Source organism: Ovis canadensis, chromosome 2, assembly GCF_042477335.2.
Source record: "Ovis canadensis isolate MfBH-ARS-UI-01 breed Bighorn chromosome 2, ARS-UI_OviCan_v2, whole genome shotgun sequence".
NCBI classification, from domain to species: Eukaryota; Metazoa; Chordata; class Mammalia; order Artiodactyla; family Bovidae; genus Ovis; species Ovis canadensis.
In genome coordinates this window covers 131,400,264-131,422,760 of record NC_091246.1, presented here as the reverse complement: position 1 = coordinate 131,422,760, position 22,497 = coordinate 131,400,264, and the positions used below count along the sequence as shown (strand labels likewise).

At 34.9% G+C, this 22,497-nt stretch overlaps 1 pseudogene; it reads right to left on the bottom strand.

Annotated features, from left to right (window-relative positions):
• Positions 1 to 297: 297 nt before the first annotated feature.
• LOC138434653 (phosphatidylinositol N-acetylglucosaminyltransferase subunit P-like) lies at positions 298 to 674 on the bottom strand (annotated as a pseudogene).
• Between the last annotated feature and the right edge of the window lie 21,823 nt (positions 675 to 22,497).

The window sequence follows — 22,497 nt, the reverse complement described above, 5'->3', positions numbered from 1 at the left end:
TCTTGTAATTAGTGCTGTCTTCAATAAATACTTTTAAGATTGATATTTCTTTTTTTTTTGCCATATGGTAATGCAGTATTTTATTTATTCTGTCCATTAGTAACTACTATTTGATAACATTTATAATATTAATAGAGCTTAATATAAAAGGAGTTCAACCTACTTTTTTTTGTTACATTTCAATACTGGATATTAATCAGAAAGATAGTCAAAATTAGTATGGTCAAAATCTTTATGTCAAAATTTATAATAAATGTTTGGTATTGGTCCACATACAATTAAGTTTTTGGTGGAAAGTTATTTGGCTGCAAGAAAGAACATTTGGTTTACTTCACTAATAGGAATATCTGTTGGTGCTGGGATGGCCTCTACTTGGTCTTTCTTCTGCTGTTGATTTTTGGCATAGTTATCTGTGATAGTATGAATGGAGTCGAGTGGAGAGGTACTCATCATGTTTATTCCAAATAAGAGGATGTAACTGATGACTACTGTAATGAGGAGGTACACAGGCAGAGCAACGGCCCAATACTTTTGAGGCCAATACGTTAAGCCTAAGGAGTTTAACCAAGATTCAGGAATAAAAGCCCACACAACAGTATAAAGCAAAATTGGGAGCTTAAGAAAAGAACAAAGCCATAAATCGCTTTTTCTGGCAACGGTGCATTTTCCACCATTTTCCCTGTGGCTTTAGATATTTTGCTTGCACATGTGCACACGAGTACCCAAACGTCACCTGCATGAGCAACCAGCCCCCCAGCCTCACATGCACACACATCCTGCAGTGGAAGGTGGGGGAGGTAAGGGGAAAGCAGGGTTGGGGAACTGAACGCCACCCCAAGTCTACAGGCTTTGCCGCTGTGAGAACAGAGAAGGAAGGACCTAAGATTTATATTTCTAATAAAAGATTTTTTTTTTGGTAAAAATTCAAATAAGTACAAAGATGAGACAGTTAATGTTTAGAGGATGTTGGCTAAGGATGAAAATTAGCTGAATTAGCACTATGACAAAAAACTCTAAGATCTTTTGCATTTTATAGAAATACGGTTTCTATATGAACTGGGTTTGGGAACTGTATGTATGTCACCTTTTAGTTCTTCCAAAGATTTACTAGACTTCTTATAGTCTCTCTCAAATGATATGTTTCATTCTTTAATGTACTGTGTTCTTTTCCCTAATTATGACTCTTCCTGAATCAAAGTTTTACCAAGCCCATACTACCTGGAAGAGATAAAAGTCTTAGTATTTGCTTTGAAATATATTTTCTTTACATCTCATATTTCAATTTTTCACTATTCATTTTTTCTTTTGCTTCCAAGAATTGACACGCTATGGATTTTTTTCAACATGTTCTGCCACACCTGATGAGAAGGAACTAACTTCATTGACTTCTTCCTGTTTGACTATGTCACAAATAACTACACAGTCATCATTTTTACTTGATTTCCTGTCTTTGTTGTTCATTTGCTCAGTCATGTCCAACTCTTTGGGGCCCCATGGACTGCAGCACACCAGGCTTCCCTGTCCTTCACCAACTCCTGGAACTTGTTCAATCCATTAAGTTGGTAATGCCATCCAACCATCTTGTCCTTTGTTGCCCACTTCTTCTCCTGCCTTCAATCCTTCTCAGCATCAGGGTCTTTTCCAATGAATTGGCTCTTCATATCAGGTGGCCAAAGTACTGGAGCTTCAGCTTCAGCATCAGTTCTTCCAATGAATATTCAGGATTGATTTCCTTTAGGACATACTGGTTTGATCTCCTTGCAGTCCAAGAACACTCAAGAGTCCTCTCCAGCACCACAGTTCAAAAGCATCAGTTCTTTATGACTCGGCCTGCATTATGGTCCAACTCTCACAGCCATACATAACTACCAGAAAAACCATAGCTTTGACTAGACAGACCTTTGTTGGTATAGTAATGTCTCTGCTTTTTAATATGCTGTCTAGGTTTGTCATAGATTTTCTTCCAAGGAGACAGTGTCTTTTAATTTCATGGCTGCAGTCACCATCCGCAGTGATTTTGGAACTGAAGAAAATAAAGTCTGTCAATATTTCCGCTGTTTTCTCACCCATTTGACATGAAGTGATGGGACCGGATGCCATGATCTTAGTCTTTTGAATGTTGAGTTTTAAGCCAGCTTTTTTTACTCTCCTCTTTCACTTTCATCAAGAGGCTCTTTAGGTCCTCTTCACTTTCTGCCATAAGGGTGGTATAATCTGCATATTTGAGGTTATTCATATTTCTCCTAGCAATTTTGATTCCACCTTGTGAGTCATCTGGGTCAGCATTTTGCATGATGAACTCTACAAATAAGTTTAATAAGCAAGGTGACAATATACAGCCTTGATGTACTCCTTCCCAATTTGGAACTAGTCCATTGTTCCATGTCTGGTTCTAACTGTTGCTTCTTGACATGCATACAGGTTTCTTAGGAGGCAGGTAAGGTGGTCTGGTATTCACATCTCTTGAAGAATTTTCCACACTTGGTTGTTATCCACATAGTCAAAGGCTTTAGTGTAGTCAATAAAGCAGAAGTAGATGTTTTTCTGGAATTCTCTTGCTTTTTCTATGATCCAACGGAGGTTGGCATTTGATCTCTGGTTCCTCTGCCTTTTCTAAATAGAATTTGAACATCTGAAAGTGTTCACGTACTGTTGAAGCCTAGCTTGGAGAATTTTGAGCATTGCTTTGCTAGCACGTGAAATGAGTGCAATTGTGTGGTAGTTTGAACATTCTTTGGCCTTGCCCTTCTCTGGGATTAAAATTAAAACTGACTGTTTACAGTCTTGTGGCCACTGCTGAGTTTTCCAAATTTGTTGGCATAATGAGTGCAGCTGCAGCACTTTAACAGTATTATCTTTTAGGATTTGAAATAATTCAGCTGGAATTCCATCACCTCCTCCATCTTTGTTTATAGTGATTCTTCCAAAGGCCGGCTTGACTTCACACTCCTGGGTCACTGATATCTTTTTTATATAGTTCAGTATATTCTTGCCACCTCTTCTTAGTATCTTCTGCTGTTAGATCCATTCCATTTCTGATCTTTATTTTTCCCATCTTTGCATGAAATATTCCCTGTCTTTAGATTTAAAAAATACATGAAAGATACAATAAGAAGGAGGCAAGGCTTTGGCTTAACTTAGTAATAACTCTCTCTGTAACTCTTGAAAATATCTAATTTTCTGTTTTTTTTTGGTAGACTTAAAATTGCATGTGGAGAAGGGAATGGCAGCCCACTCCAGCATACTTGTCTGGAGAATTCCATGGTTGGAGGAAACTGGCAGGCTACAGTCCATGATGTCGCAAAGAATCAGACACGACTGAGTGACTTTCACTTCACAAGCATATGCCGTGTTGCTTTGTGTGTCTTTAAACATTTATATAAATCATGCTTTTTTATATTGGTATTTATCTTGTTTTTTTTTTATTCAACATTATGCTTTTGATATTTATGCAGGTTGCTACATTCAGATTTAATTAAGTCCTTGCCATAGTGAAAGATATGTTAACTTTTAGATGTATCAATATAATATGAATGTCTTTAATCCTTCTCTAGGATTACTTTTTACTATTAAAGCATGTAGCACAGGGAACTATAATCAATATCTTTAATAACCTGTAATGGAAAAGAATCTTAAAAGGAAGTATACCTATATCTGAATCTCTTTGCTGTAAGCCTGAAACTAACACAACCCTGTAAATTATATTTCAATAAAAATTTAAAACTCTAAGCCTCTTTTCTCAGTGACTGCATGTGGTCCAGGCCTCTCCCAAAATTTTATCTAAGTATTCCCAATAATGCTTTCACCCAACCAGTTGTCAATTATCACGAACTTATGCGCTTGCAATGATTTCTGTAAAAGATATTTGTTGATATACTCCTAGAAAAAAAAGAAAAAGAGTATGCTTGAGTGAAGCAAACTAGCTCCAAAGAAAAAAATCTTATTTGACAGACTTTTGCAAAACTGTTCACATTTTTCTGAGTTCAGCTAGGAGGAGGAGTCTGTCACTAGAATTAAAAATAACTCTGTTCCCAGAATTTCATAATGGGTAAGAAAGTTCAAAGGAATAAAAATGTTTAAAGATAATACAGCTACAAAAAGGCTTTAGATATATAAACTATTTTGAAGATGAGTTCTATTTTGAAGATGAGTTCTATTTTGCCTGCCTTCATTGTGTCTAATAATCATATAAAATAAGGATCTGGAAATTAATAATGAAGGTATAAAGTGTTACACTGAAATTGTGGGTTTAATAGAATTTCTGAAATTTGAAACTGCTGGAAAACACATTTTCCCACTTTGTGATGTATTAGAGGACCGCTTTTTTGTTGTGCCTTTTACCACCATTTAGAAAAGTTGAATGGCATGCTTTATTTTCTGTCTCCTTTTGTTCATCTGTTATTTCAGGTATTGTGGGATATTTTGCTGGCCACGGATGGCATAACTTTTGTTCTCTCTAAAGGAAGTATCTTTACTTTTGTCATGGGGCTGAGGAAACTTTTACTTTTTTAAATGAATCTGGTCCATGGACAGGTGGTGTGCTGAGCTTTAAACAGCTTGATGAATGATTTGGCTCTGCAGAGCAGTGTCAAATAATGTATTTCAGTTGGCAGTCTCAATGAAACAGAATAAGGCAGTTGGTTTTCTGTTATATATTAGTCCTTGCACCCACTCGACTTCCAGCTGTGCATGCTAGGCATAAATCCTACCCTTCCTTTCCCTGTGCCAGTAATTCACCCTGGGCTGCCCATTTGAGTCTGTTTACCTAATGATTGCACTCACCATCAGGAGCCACTCCTGTCACTGGGGCAGATGTATGTTCTTTACTTGCTGATGTACTAAGTCGTGTGATTCTAATCAACCAATATCCTGGGATTAATTATGGGGGATAAAGGGAGTTAATGCTTTTTAAAGCCCTCTGTTATGAGATAGATACTTTAATTTTAAGAAGCTGATGAATTTACACTTATACTTCAGTAAGTGTAACAACAATAATAAGTGTAACAATATTTATATCAACTTTTCACTGTATCTTGTCTAGAATTATACTTTAGTTAGTATTATAGGTAAAAATTATTTGTTTGTTTTTGCTTTTCTTTCTTTTTTATAAACAAATAGGGTAAAAACCTATTTATCTAAAGGAGTAATATTATTCAAGGGCACTGAAAGCTTTATGACACAATATTTGCCTTTTAATTTTATCCTGTAGATCACAGGGAGATGTTTAAAGAGAAAAGTTTAGTTTTTATCACTACCACTGCTAATGTTACTATAATGGCCACTTTCCCTCCCTACCTCTTCCCCTCTTGCTCCATTATTGTTATTATCGTAATCATTATCATCAGTATATTAATTCATGACAGTGTTCTTCTGGAATAATAGAGGATATATTTGAAGGATGACCAAATGATGGAAACTAGGAAAAAAAAGAATCATTTGGAGTGGTGTTAATAATTTTGGGGGGAATATGTGGACTGTGGAAGTTAGATAATTTTTGAGAGGTTTTAGAATTAGAATTAGAATCTTTTAGCTGATCAAATGAGAAGAAGGGGTTGAATGGAGGGAGAGAGCAAGATACTAGTAATTATAGCAAGATGTAGAAGTGAAGGAGGCAGATGATAAACTTAGTCTGAGACAGTTTTGAGGTAAATTTTAGATACCAACATACAGTAGGACTGTTTAGATGCATAATCTTGGACTTGAGTAAATAGGTTAGGGCTAAGGGTCTGTGCTGGAAATCATGAAAGTGAAAGTAACAGGGAGTAGATTTGGTGACTGAAAGAATGAAAAGCAGAAGATTTTCTGAAATTTTCATATAAAAGATTGACGGATATGCTGCTGAATGCGATAGCCACTGGCTTCTTGTGGCTATGGAACATTTGAAATATTATGGACTGAGATGTGCTTTAAGTGTAAAATGTATATCATGTAAATTTAGGGCAAAAATACATCTCATTAACAATGTTTAAATTGATCACATATTTTGATCATTGTTTAATGGAATAAATCCAAAAATTTTTAAATTCACTTCGCTACTTAATATAACTACTATAAAACTTTATTCATGTGGCTTGCATTGTATTTCTACTGAATAGTGTTTTTCTACAGACTAAAATCTGAATGCTTTTGCATGACTCTTTATGAGTCATGTTACCTTACCAAATTCATTTTTGTTCCTTCCATGGCTTCTCCATACAGCTAGCTGTGAGCTAGGGCCCTTCCACATCATGTTGTTTCAGATCTGCAGCCTTTTATACATTTTGCTCCCGATTTGGGGAATGCCCAGCTCTTTCTTGTAAATTTTTTGTTTTTAGGCTGGCTTTTCAAAGAAAAACAGTTAAATTTAATAATTTAAAAATATTAGAGATACTTGGAACTATTTTTGAAGAAATAGAGGACAGAATAATAAAATGAGTCCATGTACACATCATCCCATTTTGCTAATATCAACTCATGTTCAATCTTGTTATCCCTATAATTAGCAACATCTGGCTCAGATCATTTTAAAAACCCCAGATACTATTTACATTCATTTATAAATATTTAAATGTATATTTCTAAAACAATGAGGACTATTTATAATGCCAATAATCATATTTCTTTAGTATCATTGAGCAAAAGTGATGAAGTATTTAAATTGTTTTTCCAAATGGATTGTTTAAATAGAATCCAAATAAGGTCTATATATTGCAATTAGTTGATTAGACTCTCAGTCTTATAGGTTCTCTGTCCATCTTTTTTTTTAAATAATGTAATTTTTTTGTAGAAGAAACTGAGTCATTTGACAATATAATTTTCATAATCTATATTTCTATATTTTTGCACCTCCAGTATTCAATATGTTTCTCTACATGTTGTTACTTCTAGAAACATGATAAGATTCAGATCTTTCTTTTAAAGGATACATCACTGATGATGTGTGCTTCGAGTTCCATTAGGAGGTACATGTTGTCTAGAGTTTTGGTTTTCTTTAAAGTGATGGTTAGCAGCCACTGATAATCTTTGAGCACATTTGTTACTTAGGATTCATAAATTGGTAATTCAAAAATTCTGCCATTCCTCAGTTTTTAGCTAAATAGTTCTGTAAAGAGAAATCCTTCCTCATCAACTAATTGATACATTTTAGGATCTGTTTAATGTATGATTCTTTACCTACAATATATATATTTTTAAACAAAGCTTTACTAGCATTCTTTATCAAATTAATTTTTATAGGGGTAAGTGATTTGCAATGTTGTGTGAGTCTCCTGTACAGAAAGTGAATTAGTTATACATGTACATATATCCACTCTTTAAGATTTTTTTCCTGTATAAGTCATTATAGAGTATTGTATAGAATTCCCTGTGTTAAATAGATCCTTGTTATCTATCTATATACAGTAGTGTGTATATGTCCATCCCAATCTCCCAGTTTATCTCTACTCACCCATTTCCCCTAGGTAACCATAAGTTTGCTTTCTGTATCTGTAACTCTTTCTGTTTTGTAAATAAGTAAGTTCATTTGTACTATATTATTTTTTAGATTTCACATATTAACAATACCATATGATATTTATCTTTCTCTGACTCACTCAGTATGACAATCTTTCTATCCATGTCACTGCAAATGGCATGATTTTGTTCTTTTATTATGGCTGAGTAATATTCCACTGCATATATGTACCACATCTTGTTTATCCATTCATCTGTCAGTAGACATTTAGTTTGTTTCAATGTCCTTGCTATTGTAAATAGTGCTGCAGTGAACACTGGAGCGCATGTATCTTATTGAATTATGGTTTTCTCCAGATATATGGTCAGGAATGGAATTTCTGGATCATATGATAGCTCTATTTTAGTTTTTTTAAGGAACCTCTATACCGTTCTGCATAGTAGCTATGCCAATTTATATTTCCACCAACAGCGTTAGAGGGTTCCCTTTTCTTCACACCTCTTCCAGCATTTATTGTTTGTAGATTTTTTTTGACAATGGCTGTTCTGACCAGTATAAGGTGGTATCTTATGTAGTTTTGATTTAAAACTTGGCTTTCCTACATTGCAGGTAGATTCTTTACAGTCTGAGCCATCGGGGAAGCCCAGTGATTAGTAGAACATCTTTTCTTGTCCTTTTTGGCCATCTTCAGAGAACAGTCTATTCAGATCTCCCATCTGTTTTTTGATTGAGTTTATATATATATTATATTTATATATTATATATATATAAACTCAATATATAAACTCAATATATATAAACTATATATAGCTGCATAACCTCTTTGTATATTTTGCATGTTAAGCCCTTGTTGGGTCCTTTTCTTGTGAATATTTTCTCCCACTTTGGGTTGTCTTTCTTCTTTGCTTATGGTTTCCTTGGTTGTGTAAAAGCTTTTAAGTTTAATTAAATCCCAGTTATTTATTTTTGTTTTATTTTCATTACTCTAAGATGTGGATAAAAAAAAATCATGCTGTGATTTATGTCAGAGAGTGTTCTGCCTATATTTTCCTCTAGGTCTTATATGGTACCCAGTTTTACATTAAGGTCTTTAGTCCATTTTGAATTTATTTTTGTGTATGGTGTTAGAGAATGTTCTCATTTCATTTTTTTACTGTCCAGTTTTCCAAAGAAATCTACAGAGTCAATGCAATCCCTATCAAGTTACCAATAGCATCTTTCACAGAATTAGAAAAAAAGTTTTTAAAATTTGTATGGAAACACAAAAGACCCCAATGTGTTTTGGCTGTTTGATTCCAAACAGCCAAAGAAATCTTGAGAAAGAAAAATGGAGCCAGAGGAGTCAGGATCATTGACTTCAGACTATACTATAAAGCTACAGTAATAAAAACAGTATGGTACTGATGCAAAAATGGAATATAGATCAAAGGAATAGGATGGAAAGTCCAAGAATAAGTCCAGACACCTATGATCATCTAATCTATGATAAGGAGGCAAGAATATACAATGGAGAAAAGACTGTCTTCAATAAGTGGGACTACTAACATTATTTTCTGAGTAACTTTCTAGTTCCCTAGCATTTTCCAGGAGTTATCAAGGAGTTATTATAAACTCCTGGATAGCAACATACATCTGTCCCTTCTTAGCCAGTGATAACCTCTTTAAGTTGACTGATACATTTTTCCTTATGTTTTGTTATAACAGAATGCTCCAGAATTATCTTGCACATTTTATGTTCCAGACCTGGAGTCAGTCATTTTTCAAAGTACTTGTACCATTTTGCATTTCTATGAGCAGTATGAGAGGTCCACTTGCTCTGCATCCTCTTCAATATTTGGTTGTAACTTTAAATTTTTTTTCCTATCCTAGTGAGTATATATTGGTATTTAAATGTAATTTTATCTTGTCTTTCCTTGATTAAAATTTGAGAATCTTTGGCTAGTTATATATTCTCTTTCATGAAATATGTTGCTCCAAATCTTTTGGCAAGAAATGTTGCTTGTAGAAGCTCTTTATTGTGAATGTCAGTCCTTTGTGTCTCTCTCTCTCCCCTCCTCTCTCCCATGCTCTCACACACAAAATAATATATAAATGTATATACACCTCAATTATTTTTGACTATTCATTGTCTTATGTATTTTGATGCACAAGGTTTTTGACTTGGAAATCTAGTTTTTAATTGTTTTCTTAATGGTTAGTGATTTTTGCCTTCTAAGAAAATTTTGCCTAACCACAAATTGCTGAGGATTTTCCCCCCCCTACTTTCTCCTATAGTTGGACCTTTATAGTTGTAGCTTTATGTTTAACTGAAAATCTCTTGACTAATTTTTATGTATGGTTTGAGATATTGGTAGTCTCATTTTTTCCCCCACATGAGTATTTATCTAGTAATGAATCATTTGATGAAATTATCCTTCAATACCTATTGGATTTCACTGCAAATTGGTGAAAAATAATGTGGACTTATTTCTAGACTACTCATTTATTCATTTGTATGGCTTCACAGTAATAGTGCAATGTCTTCATTACTATGGTTTGGTTTCTTGTTTTACAACTAGGTACTATAAGTCATCTAATAGAGTTCTTTATAAACTGATTTTGGCTATTAGAGTTGTTTTACATTTCCTTATGTATTTTAGCTTTGGCTTTTAATTTCTGCAAGAATGATGTTTGGGATCTTGATATCACATTGAATCTATAGATTAATTTGGAAGAATCAACTCATCCACAATATTGTTTTCATGTTCATTAAAATGGGAAATCTCTCCATCTTATGGGTCTGACCAAGTTCTTAGTAATATTTTGCAGTGGTCAGAGTGGAGATCTTATACGTTTTTTGCTAAGTTTCTTTCTTAATATATTATGCTATTAAAATGTACATTTAAACAATGTTCAGTTATTTAACTATATATAGAAATCAATTAATTTTTTCTAGTTTTGTAGCCAGAGTCCCTGATAGATTCACTTATATTTAGTGACTTTTTGGTGGATTCTTCAGGGCTTTTTATAAATATAATGATAATGTCTGTAAATAAAGATAGTTTTATATATTCCTTTAAAATCTGTATTCTTGCTATTTATTTGTTATTACATTGTCTAAGACTTTTATTAAAATGTTAAATAGAGATGTGGATAGTGGAAATCTTCGTTCCTGTTTTTAGGGGAAAGTGTTCATGCTCAGTGTTATCATGTATCATGTCAACATTAGGTAACACTAGAGACACGCCATCAAAGAGAAGAATTACAGACTGAAATCTCACCAGTGGCAGAGGGAGGTGGCATTGGAGGAGAGGATGAATCAGTTTGATTCCAACTGTTTAAATGTGAGTTTCATAAAAATCTACTTTAAAATGTGGAAGAGGGATTGCCACAGGTGAGACTAAAGACAGTTAAGAGGTCATAGTAGTTATTCAGGTGGGAGATGATGAAGAACTGAACTCTGGTATTGGCAATGAGAATGGAGAGAAATTGTATGGGAGATATCTGGTAAGGTGACTTCAGGAGGGATGGCAGTATGCTGTGAAACAGAAGTCAGCTGATACATTTTCAAATTGTTGAATCACTGTCTCCCAGAGTCTAGTCTGAGCAACAGTGGTCTCAAAATATAATCGATAAAAACAGAAAATTTCCAAAAAAGAATAGGAAAAAGCAGCATACTTTAGGCCCTTTTGAGACATTACAACAGTACTGTGGGTTCAGTGCTTCTGTCTGCTTCTAATTTTATATCCTCTTTGTCAGATGAAAGGAGAATGAAAGAGGGATTTGAGTAATAAGATTTTTTTTTAAGAAAAAAGAATTGCATGGATTGTATATTAGAGGTGAGGACTTGAGTCCTCTTAAGTGATTTTGATTTGCCAAATTTTCTTTCAAGATAATAGTTGTCAAAGTGACTTTTAAGGAGTGAAGTTTAAGATTTTTTAAAAAATCTTACTTTAAGTGAAAACAGGTTTTCCTGGGTACTGAAATGTATTGGCATGAACTTATTTCCTGGCCATATGGATTGTAAAATAAGCTGGAGTGTTTTAGAATTATATGAGATAATTTATGCAAAGTCCCTAGCATAATGGGCACATAGTAGGCATTCCATAAATAGTAGGTTGAGGACATAGATTCCAAAATCATTAACTGAAAAGGCTATAGTTACAAACATGAATATGAATAAAATTGTTCAAGAAGAGTGAGTGAAGAAAACAACATAAATCTGGGAAAACCTGGCATGTTAGAACAGGAAGTGAGGATCTGGTGAAAGAGAGGTAAAAGTAGGGGTCAGGGAGTTATAAGAGCAACAAGAGGGCTCTCTCATGGAAGCTAAAGCTTTAAGAAGGAAGGAGTGGTCAGGCTGAGAAATGCTTTGAAAGGGTACAAAAAGTGTAGAAAAGAATTTGCCAACTCAGAAGGTCATTGGTGGGTTTAGCAAACCCAAATCCATCTTGCATTAGTAGAAAAAAAAAAAGGGAAAAATCAATTTGCGTTTTCCAGATTCCATTTGAGACAAATCATGTGGAGGGACTACACACAGGGGAGATGAAAAGTTGACTGAAGGGCTATGTGATGTTTTGAGAGAAAAATACTTATGCATCCCTTAAAACTCTCTGGTAATAATAGGTAATAGGCGACAGGAACTTGGTGCCTCAGTTGCCACAATCAAGCTAGGAGATATAAAGCTTCTTAATGAAGGAATCTCCTCAGGTAAATCATCACAAGCCAAGACAAAATCACGGTCTTGCTGACTTTGAGCTGCTCAAGGGCACAAGCAGCATCTTATTCACATGTGTGTCAAGAGACTACCCCAGGATCTGTCACTTAGTTGATGCTTAAAAAAAAAAAGATGTAAAATTTAAAGTGATTTGGTTTGAAACTGGAGGCAGAATTTTAATTTTATGCCTTATTCAGAATGGAACAATGTGTCAGATTTGGGAATAGGAAGACAGCATTACATTTCTTAATTCATTGGACAGGACAATAAATGAAAGGTGTTTTGTTTTTTAAAAATTTATTTATTCGTTCCTTCATTTTTGACTGTGCTGGGACTCCATGGTTGCATGGGCCTTTCTCTAGTTGTGGTGAGTGGGGGCTGCTCCCGAGTTGCGGTGCATCAGCTTTTTACTGCGGTGGCTTCTCTTGTTGCAGAGCCAAGCTCTGGGGTTTGTGGGCTTCAGTAGCGGCAGCACATGGGCTCAGGAGTTGTGGTTCCTGGACTTTAGAGCACAGGCTCAATAGCTGTGCCTGGGCTTAGTTGCATGGGTTTAGTTGCTCCACTGCATGTGGGATGTGGGATCCTCAGATGAGAGATTAAACCTGTCTCTCCTGCGTTGGCAGCCAGATTCTTTACCACTGAGCCACTAGGAAAGCCCTGAAAGGTATTTCTTAATCAAAGTCATGGGCTGCATTTAAACTTTTGCTTTGTTTATTTAGGTTTCTTACTTCTTTTACTACAAAAGAACTTTAGCTTTCATTAAATTTGATGCATAGAGAAAAAGGAGTAGCCATGTGAGCTAAAGTGTAGAAACTAATGGGTGTAAGCATTTAAGTTAAAAAAAATATGTATATATGTGCTTTAAGTAAAAATCTAAAAGTAAGAGATGAGACAAGTCAGACTGTTAGAATGAAAATACCCCTTAACAATATGATTTTGTTTAAAATTTCTGTTTATAAGAATGCAGATAACCTCTTCAAAGGGTTTTAATATCTGATTAGTTCAAGTGTATTTTGAAATTTAAAATTTTAATTAAATTTATCAATAATTCCTTTATAAGAAACTTCCACACTGTTTTCAAAATAATTCATTGACAAATTCATATTCCCACAAGGAATGTGAGAATTCCAGTTGTTCCACATCCTCACCGATACTTCATGGTCAGCTTCTAAGATTTGTGTTTTTTTTTTTTTTAATCATCTTGATTAGATGGTGTTTTAATATATATTTTCATGATGACCAATGATTTTAAGCATATTTCCTTGGACTTATTTCCCATATATCCTTTTGGTGAGATCTCCATTAAAGTCTTGTACATTTTTTAAATTGGAGGTTTAAAAAATTGTTTTCAGAATTGTTCATATTTTCTGATACAAATCTTTCCTCGGGTGACTTGAAAATATTTTCTCCCAGTTTGTCTCTTTCAGTTCTCTTAATTAGTTGAAGAGAAGAAATTTTGAAGTTGAATTTATCAACTTTTAATTTTATCAATTTTTAGCATCATGTTTATGTTAAATGTACAGCTACTATATGATCCAGCAATTTGAGCACTAGACACTTATCCGAGAGAAATGAATGTATGCATCCATTTAAGACACGCCTGTGAATGTTACAAGCAACTTTATTTGTAATAACTGCAAAATGTGACTAACCCACATGTCCATCAACAAGTGAATGGATAAACAAATTATTGTATACCCATACTATTAAATGCTACTCAGCAATAGAAAAGGAAATGACTATTGATAGACACTAAAATATGTATGATTTCAAAATAATTATTTTGAGTGAAAGAAGCCAGATAAAAAGAGTACGTGTTTCTATTTATGTAAAATTCTAAGAAATGCATGTCAATCTGTAATGGAAAAAGGCAGGTTAGTGGCTGCTTTGGGGAAAGGGCGTAAGGTTGCAAAGGGGCATGAGCAGTTTTTGAGGTTGAGGAATATGCTCATTATACTGATTATGGTGATAGCTTCATAGGTAAAATTTTCTGTCAAAGCATATCAGATTATGCACTTAAAAATATATATATTATTGTATTTTAACACATACCTTAACAGAATACAGCTTGCAAAAAAATCCATTCTCTGTTAATTATATCTTAGAATCATCTAGGAGAATGCAGCACTTTAAAAAGCTAACACTTTCAGTCTATTTGCTTGAAGCTCTTCATATTCATTAGAGTGGATATAACTTATCTTTAGTAGTTAAAAAGATAAAGACTAGCCTGTAGTAGGAAATAATGTCTGTTCCTACTAATGAATAAACAGAAAAAGAGCAAGTAAACACCATGAATGACTAATGATGAATTTTAGCTTACTATTCCCTCAGAAAAAGGGAAAAAAATAATTATATGGTTAACAAAAGAGTGTGTTCATGCTCTATTGCTCAGTCATGTCTGACTCTTTGTGACCCTATGAACTGTAACCTGCCAGGTTCCTCTATCCATGGGATTCTCCAAGCAAGAATATTGGAGTGGGTTGCCATTTCCTCCTCCAGGGGATCGTCCCCACCCAGGAAATGAATCTGTATCTCTTGCATCTCCTGCATTGCAGGTGGATTCTTTACCACTGAGACAACTACCTGGGGAGGCCAATAAAAAGGCAGTAGATATGAATTCTTTATACCTAAAGTATTATTAAATAGAAATAAGAATCATAGGTATAGATGATTAGGAAAATGCAGGAGAAAATATAAATATTTATTATATGAAATTAAATTTCAAAAAGAGTTTGATTAATACTAGCTAAATTAAGGAAGACACAGGCAGAGTGAGAAATGGATCATTAATTATAACAAAGTGCTTGTAATGTACAGAGAAATTAATAATGACAATGACAATGTCACTGGTGATAAATGCAAAAGCAATTGCACTTTTTACGTACTCACTTTTTCAAATTTTTAACTGCCCTTCTCTGGCTGAAATGATAGGGTTTTCTATTAAAAAATTTTGTAGTGTATATTAGGAACTTCACTTTGGCATGATACTAGAATTACAAAATAATTATTTAAAGCTAGAGAAAACAAAAAGATATTAGGGCAATGATTTTTCTTCAGTATTTAAATAATTCTGGAAAAGTTATTAAAGATTGTTTATTAGACTCATGGTTAATAAAATGTATTTATGAAACAACTCACTTTCAATGTTGACTTAGCCTTCTAAGCACTGTAGAAATGTTATGAATTATCAATAGGTTTTCTATATTGTATGTTTTTAAAAAGATTTGGACATGAACATTAATTAAAGTATAAATTGAAAAATTGTAAGAACAGTTATCAAAAATAAAATATATCTATCTCGTGTTAAATTACAATGAGTTTTTAAACTAACATTTTCCTTTTTGTTTTACATGTGTACCTCATCCTGAACCCCCCTCCCACCTCCTTCCCCATACCATCCCTCTGGGTCATCCCAGTGCACCAGCCCCAGCATCCTGTATCATGCATCAAACCAGGACTGGTGATCCATTTCACATATGATAATATACATGTTTCAATGCCATTCTCCCAAATCATCCCACCCTCATCCTCTCCCACAGAGTCCAAAAGACTGTTCTATACATCTGTGTCTCTTTTGCGGTCTCACATACAGGGTTATCATTACCATCTTTCTAAGTTCCATATATATGTGTTATTATACTGTATTGGTGGTTTTCTTCCTGGCTTGCTTCACTCTGTATAATAGGCTCCAGTTTCATCCACCTCATTAGAACTGCTTCAAATGTATTCTTTTTAATGGCTGAGTAATATTCCATTGTGTTTATGTACCACGGCTTTCTTATCCATTCATTTGCTGATGGACATCTAGGTTGCTTCCTTGTCCTGGCTATTGTAAACAGAGCTGCGGTGAACATTGGGGTACACATGTCTCTTTCAATTCTGGTTTCCTTGGTGTGTATGCCCAGCAGTGGGATTGCTGGGTCATATGGCAGTTCTATTTCCAGTTTTTTAAGGAATCTCCACACTGTTCTCCATAGTGGCTGTACTAGTTTGTATTCCCACCAACAGGGTAAGAGGGTTCCATTTTCTCCACATCCTCTCCAGCATTTATTGCTTGTAGACTTTTGGATAGCAGCCATTCTGACTGGCATGAAATGGTACCTCATCATGGTTTTGATTTGCATTTCTCTGATAATGAGTGATGTTGAGCATCTTTTCATGTGTTTGTTAGCCATCCATATGTCTTCTTTGGATAAATGTCTGTTTAGTTCTTTGGCCCGCTTTTTGATTGGGTCATTTATTTTTCTGGAATTGAGCTGCAGGAGTTGCTTGTATATTTCTGAGATTATTTCCTTGTCTGTTGCTTCACTGTGGCTCAGACGGTTAAGTGTCTGTCTACAATGCGGGAGACCCGGGTTTAATCCCTGGGTCAGAAAGATCCCCTGGAGAAGGAAATGGCAATCCACTCCAGTACTATTGCCTGGAAAACCCCATGGACAGAGAAGCCTGGTAAGCAACTTTTCATGGGATCTCAAAGTGTCAGACACGACTGAGCAACTTCACTTTCACTTTTTCTCCCATTCTGAAGGCTGTCTTTTCACCTTGCTCATAGTTTCCTTTGTTGTGCAGAAGCTTTTCATTTTAATTAGGTCCCATTTGTTTATTTTTGCTTTTCTTTCCAATATTCTGGGGGGTGGATCATAGAGGATACTGCTGTGGTTTATGTCAGAGAGTGTTTTGCCTATGTTCTTCTCTAGAAGGTTAGTAGTTTCTGGTCTTATGTTTATATCTTTAATCCATTTTGAGTTTATTTTTGTGTATGGTGTTAGAAAGTGTTCTAGTTTCATTCTTTTACAAGTAGTTGACCAGTTTTCCCAGAACCACTTGTTAAAGAGGTTGTCTTTTTCCATTGTATATTCTTGCCTCTTTTGTCAAAGATAAGGTGTCCATAGGTGCGTGGATTTATCTCTGGGCTTTCTATTTTGTTCCATTGATCTATATTTCTGTCTTTGTTCCAGTACCATACTGTCTTGATGACTGTGGCTTTGTAGTAGGGTCTGAAGTCAGGCAGGTTGATTCCTCCAGTTCCATTCTTTTTTCTCAAGATTGCTTTGGCTATTCAAGGTTTTTGTATTTCCATAGAAACTGTGAAATTATTTGTTCTAGCTCTGTGAAAAATACCGTTGGTAGCTTGATAGGGACTGCATTGAATCTGTAGATTGCTTTGGGAAATATCCTCATTTTCACTATATGGATTTTTCCGATCCATGAACATGGTTTATTTCTCCATATTATTGGTGTCCTCTTTGATTTCTTCCACCAGTGTATTATAGTTTTCTATATATAGGTCTTTAGTTTCTTTAGAGAGATATATTTCTAAGTATTTTGTTCTTTTCATTGCAAAGGTGAATGGAATTGTTTCCTTAATTTCTCTTTCTGTTTTCTCATTATTAAGTGTATAGGAATGCAAGGAATTTCTGTGTGTTGATTTAATATCCTGCAACTTTACTGTATTCATTGATTAGCTCTAGTAATTTTCTGGTGGAATCTTTAGAGTTTTCTATGTAGAGGATCATGTCATCTGCAAACAGTGAGAGTTTTACTTCTTCTTTTCCAATCTGGATTCCTTTTATTTCTCTTTCTGCCCTGACTGCTGTGACCAAAACTTCCAAAACTATGTTGAATAGTAGTGGTGAAAGTGGGCACCCTTGTCTTGTTCCTGACTTTAGGAGAAATGCTTTCAATTTTTCACCATTGAGGATAATGTTTGCTGTGGGTTTGTCCCATATAGCTTTTATTATATTGAGGTATGTTCCTTCTATTCCTGCTTCTGGAGAGTTTTTATCATAAATGGATGTTGAATTTTGTCAAAGGCTTTCTCTGCATCTATTGAGAAAATCATATGGCTTTTATTTTTCAATTTGTTAATGTTGTGTATTACATTATTTGATTTGTGTATATTGAAGAATCCTCACATCTCTGGAATAAAGCCCACTTGGTCATGATGTATGATCTTTTTAATGTGTTGTTGGATTCTGATTACTAGAATTTCATTAAGGATTTTTGCATCTATGTTCATCAGTGATATTGCCCTGTAGTTTTCTTTTTTTGTGACATCTTTGTCAGGTTTTGGTATTAGGGTGTTGGTGGCCTCATAGAATGAGTTTGGAAGTTTACCTTCCTCTGCAATTTTCTGGAAGAGTTTGAGTAGGATAGGTGTTAGCTCTTCTCTAAATTTTTGGTTGAATTCAGCTGTGAAGCTGTCTGGACCTGGGCTTTTGTTTGCTGGAAGATTTCTGATTACAGTTTAAATTTCCTTGCTTGTGATGAGTCTGTCAAAATTTTCTATTTCTTCCTGGTTCAGTTTTGGAAAGTTGTACTTTTCTAAATATTTGTCCATTTCTTCCAAGTTATCCATTTTATTGGCAATTTTATATATGTATCAAGAAGCTTAATATATTCATATTATCCCACTTATAGAAATGTATTACTTTAAAATTAATAATGTTCTCAAGTTCTTATGTACAAGTTGTTTATCACAGCACAATATAAAGACAAGGGAAAAACAAAACTAAAATAACACCAACAAAGCAGTAGCTAATCAATTGTTTGATTGTTTCAAGAGACTAACATGAAATTCTGGAAACTTGTGTTTTTAAGCTACTAATATTCTAAGGAAGTGTTAGTGTTAATAAACAATAAATTTAATCACATTACTTAAATACAAGTTTTACACATTCAACCAGTGTGCCCAGTGTGAACAGTGTGTGTGTATTGTTGTTGCTGTTGTTCAGTCACTAAGTCCTGTCCAACTCTTTGTGACCCCATGGACTGTGGCACATTGATCTTCTCCGTCCTCCACCGTCTTCCTGAGTTTGCTCAAAGTCATGTCCATTGAGTCAGTGCTGCTATTTCCGTGTATATATACTTGTATAATCTTGGTCTGGCTTTCAGGATTGAAGTTGCTTACAGTAGGACAACATGAAAGCCATGGTTTCCTAAAAGCATATGAAAGTGAAGTCGCTCAGTCATGTCCGACCCTCAGCCACCCCATGAACCACAGCTTTCCAGGCTCCTCCGTCCATGGGATTTTCCAGGCAAGAGTACTGGAGTGGGGTGCCATTGCCTTCTACCATTCAAAACCTGCTCTGCTTACCTTCAGAAATGTTAGCTGAGAGAGACAAAGTACTACCTGGTTACCTGCATGTCTCCCTACGATGGTATCTTCTAAGCGGGGGAATTGCTGACATTTATTTTCTCATCTGTTATATTTTGTTTATTTCTAGTATTCTATATGTATGTTTTCATAAGCAAAAAAATGACTACATCTTTATGTGGTGATAATTTCTGTCATTAAAGTGTTTGCAGCATGAGTTTTATAGTTGTATTATATCCCATTTTATTGCTATCTTGTGATTTATTTTATAAATTCTCTAGTGTTATTTAAATATTTTATTGGTTATTATTGCTGCTGTATTTTAAATACTGTGATCAAGATCATGAATATGGGTAAAACACTGTCTTGGATTTTCATTACTCCTGGAATCTTTTATGATCAAGCTCTGACTCCTAACCTTAAGCTGGAGAATATTTGTTGTTACAGTATAGTTTTAATGAAGAAAAAGTCTTAAAAATATTTAGCTATGTTTAAGCTCCTGACCACAGCTTGAGTTAGCTGTGCTAAGAATGTGCATTGTTATTGGTCATTTGGTTGAGAGGTGTTTGGAGAAAGCGCAGATCTTTGCACCCTACTGATGGAGGGTCAGCTCTCTCATAGCTATAATGACGCTATTCATCATTGGCTTAGAAACTCTAGTTAAGCCTTTAGGGGAAATGTTTTTGATACAGTCTTATGTTTTTCAGAAGCCTATAGTTAACAGAATTGCTAGCAAGAAAATTTACATTTAGAAAGGTCACACAAATGATCAAAGCTTATAGTTATTCTAAATAGCTTAATTAAATGGTTTTCATCCTTACAGATTTGAAGAACTTAGTGCCATTTTATTTTGGTACTTTCAAATGTTTCATAACTATATATGGTGATGTTATATCAGAAAAAGCTACTGCTCATTTACATTAATCAAAATAGCAAATTGCTCTTGAAAGAGTAACCTTAGTTTTTTTTGGTAGGATATTTTGGTGTTTGTTTAATAATTTCTAATAAGTTTGACCCCAATGTCAGTATTTGGAACATAATGGGAGAATGTGATTAACAAGTTTCAATTATAGGAAAAAAATACAGTATTTTATTTTCTATGTGTTCTTCTCATTCTTATAATTGCAGTACACACTTTTAGAAGTGTGATTAATGCTTAATTCCTGTCTCCCTGAAATTAATGGTAACTAAATTAATGGGCAGAAGTTATAGTTGCTTTGCAAAATTTGTTCTTTATTAAAAAGCTCAAATTTGGCTAGTTACCTTGCCACTCATCTAAAAGGTAATATTGACCATTCTCCCTTGTAATTAGGTTTTGTGGTTATGTGGTTTAGAGTTGGCAAATGAGATGTAAGCAGAAATGTGTGTGTGTTCTAACAAGTCCCTTCAAAAGGCAGGGTAATCACCTTTCTGAATCTTTTTCTCCATCCATCATGTTAGGATGAATATAATGGCCATAGAACTTGGTTCTGAACTTGAGAATGGAATCTGTGTGCAACAGAGCAAAAACAAAGACAAAAACAAAACCCCAAACCAAGAAACTGGATCCATGCTATCATGTTACCTGTCCCCCCTCCCCAAATCTTGTTCTGTCTACCTTCAGGATTGTTATAAGACAGAAATAAGCTTCCTTTTATTTAAAATATAAATATCCCCTGTCTGTTATCAGGACTAAAACAAATCCTCATCCATCATTGCATTTCTCTTTGTGTATTATAAATGCTTTTAGTCATATATCATTTATATCATTGTATGTGTGTGCTCAGTTGCATCCGACACTTTGCAACCCCCTGGACTGTAGCCCACCACGGTCATCTGTCCATGGAATTTTCCATCCATGATACTGGAGTGGATTGCCGTTTCCTACTCCAGGGGATCTTCCCAACCCAGGGATCAATCCTGCATCTCTGGTGTCTCCTGCATTGGCAGGCAGATTCTTTACCACTGTGCCACCTGGAAATCCCATGTGTATCATTAGATGTCTACAAAATATATATTTAAACATAAATATTATATTTTATTTCACTATGCTTACTATAGGAATAAGAGTAATGTATGATCCAACATAAGGCAGAAGTTTTAAGATACTCAAAGTAATATTTTGTGCCTGATGATATATCCTTATATGCTGTGCATTGGGAATAGCACTGAATCCATATCCTCATCACTTTGGAAATCAGACAGCAGTCATCACATAGCCACTTAGGTACAGTGCCATGGTAAATATATCTGATTTTGTCTAACAGATACCTGACTATCCCTGTTTGTAGGGATTAGAGTTCTTTCCTAGTCTTGGCTGGACTAAGACTAGAAAACAATATTCAAGAAACTTAGATTATGGAATCTGGTCCCATCACTTCATGGCAAATAGATAGGGAAATAAAGGAAACAGTGACAGACTTCATTTTCCTGGGCTCCAAAAGTCACTGCAGATGGTGACTGAAGCCATGAAATTAAAAAAAAATGCTTGCTCCTTGGAAGACAAGCTATGACAAACCTAGGCAGCATACTAAAAAGCAGAGACATTACTTTCTTTCCCTTATGCTGGGAAAGATGGAAGGCAGGAGGAGAAGGGGGTGACAGAGGATGAGAAGACTGGGTGGCATTGCTGATTTGATGAACATGAGTTTGAGCAAGCTCTGCGAGTTAGTGATGGACAGGGAAACCTGGTATGCTGCAGTCCATGGGGTCAGAAAGAGTTGGACACAACTGAACTGAACTAACTGTCTTGGCTAATGAGATAGATCCTAGAAAGCAACTTCTGGAGCAGATGCCATAAAAGAATATCTAGTATTTAAATTGTTATTAAATTGTTTGCATGTAACTTTTTTGGTCCATCCATTTATATGACAGACATCTGAACATGGCATAAAGTTGACAGTTTTAGGTTTTAAATCATTACCAAATTGTAATTCAATGAAACAATGCCTCCTTTATTCTGAGTCTCACCCATTCCAAAGTGGAACATATATCAGAATAGCTATATCAACATATCTGAATCAAGTTGGTGTTGAGAAAATATATTTTTAGAACCATAGAGGTAATATTCCTACAACATTGGGCTTACAAAATATAGTGCAACTTGCCCTTCTTTTGTACTGAAATGTGGCAGCCCAGTGCATCCTTTGTTTCCACCAATAGAACTCCTTTAACCTATGAGGAATCTATTTTATGTAGACTCAAGTGGACCCAAGTTGGAATGAACAAGCTTGTGTTTTAGTATGATTGGTTCAGGAAAAAGCGTATGGCTCAACCTGAGAAATTAGATTCTTA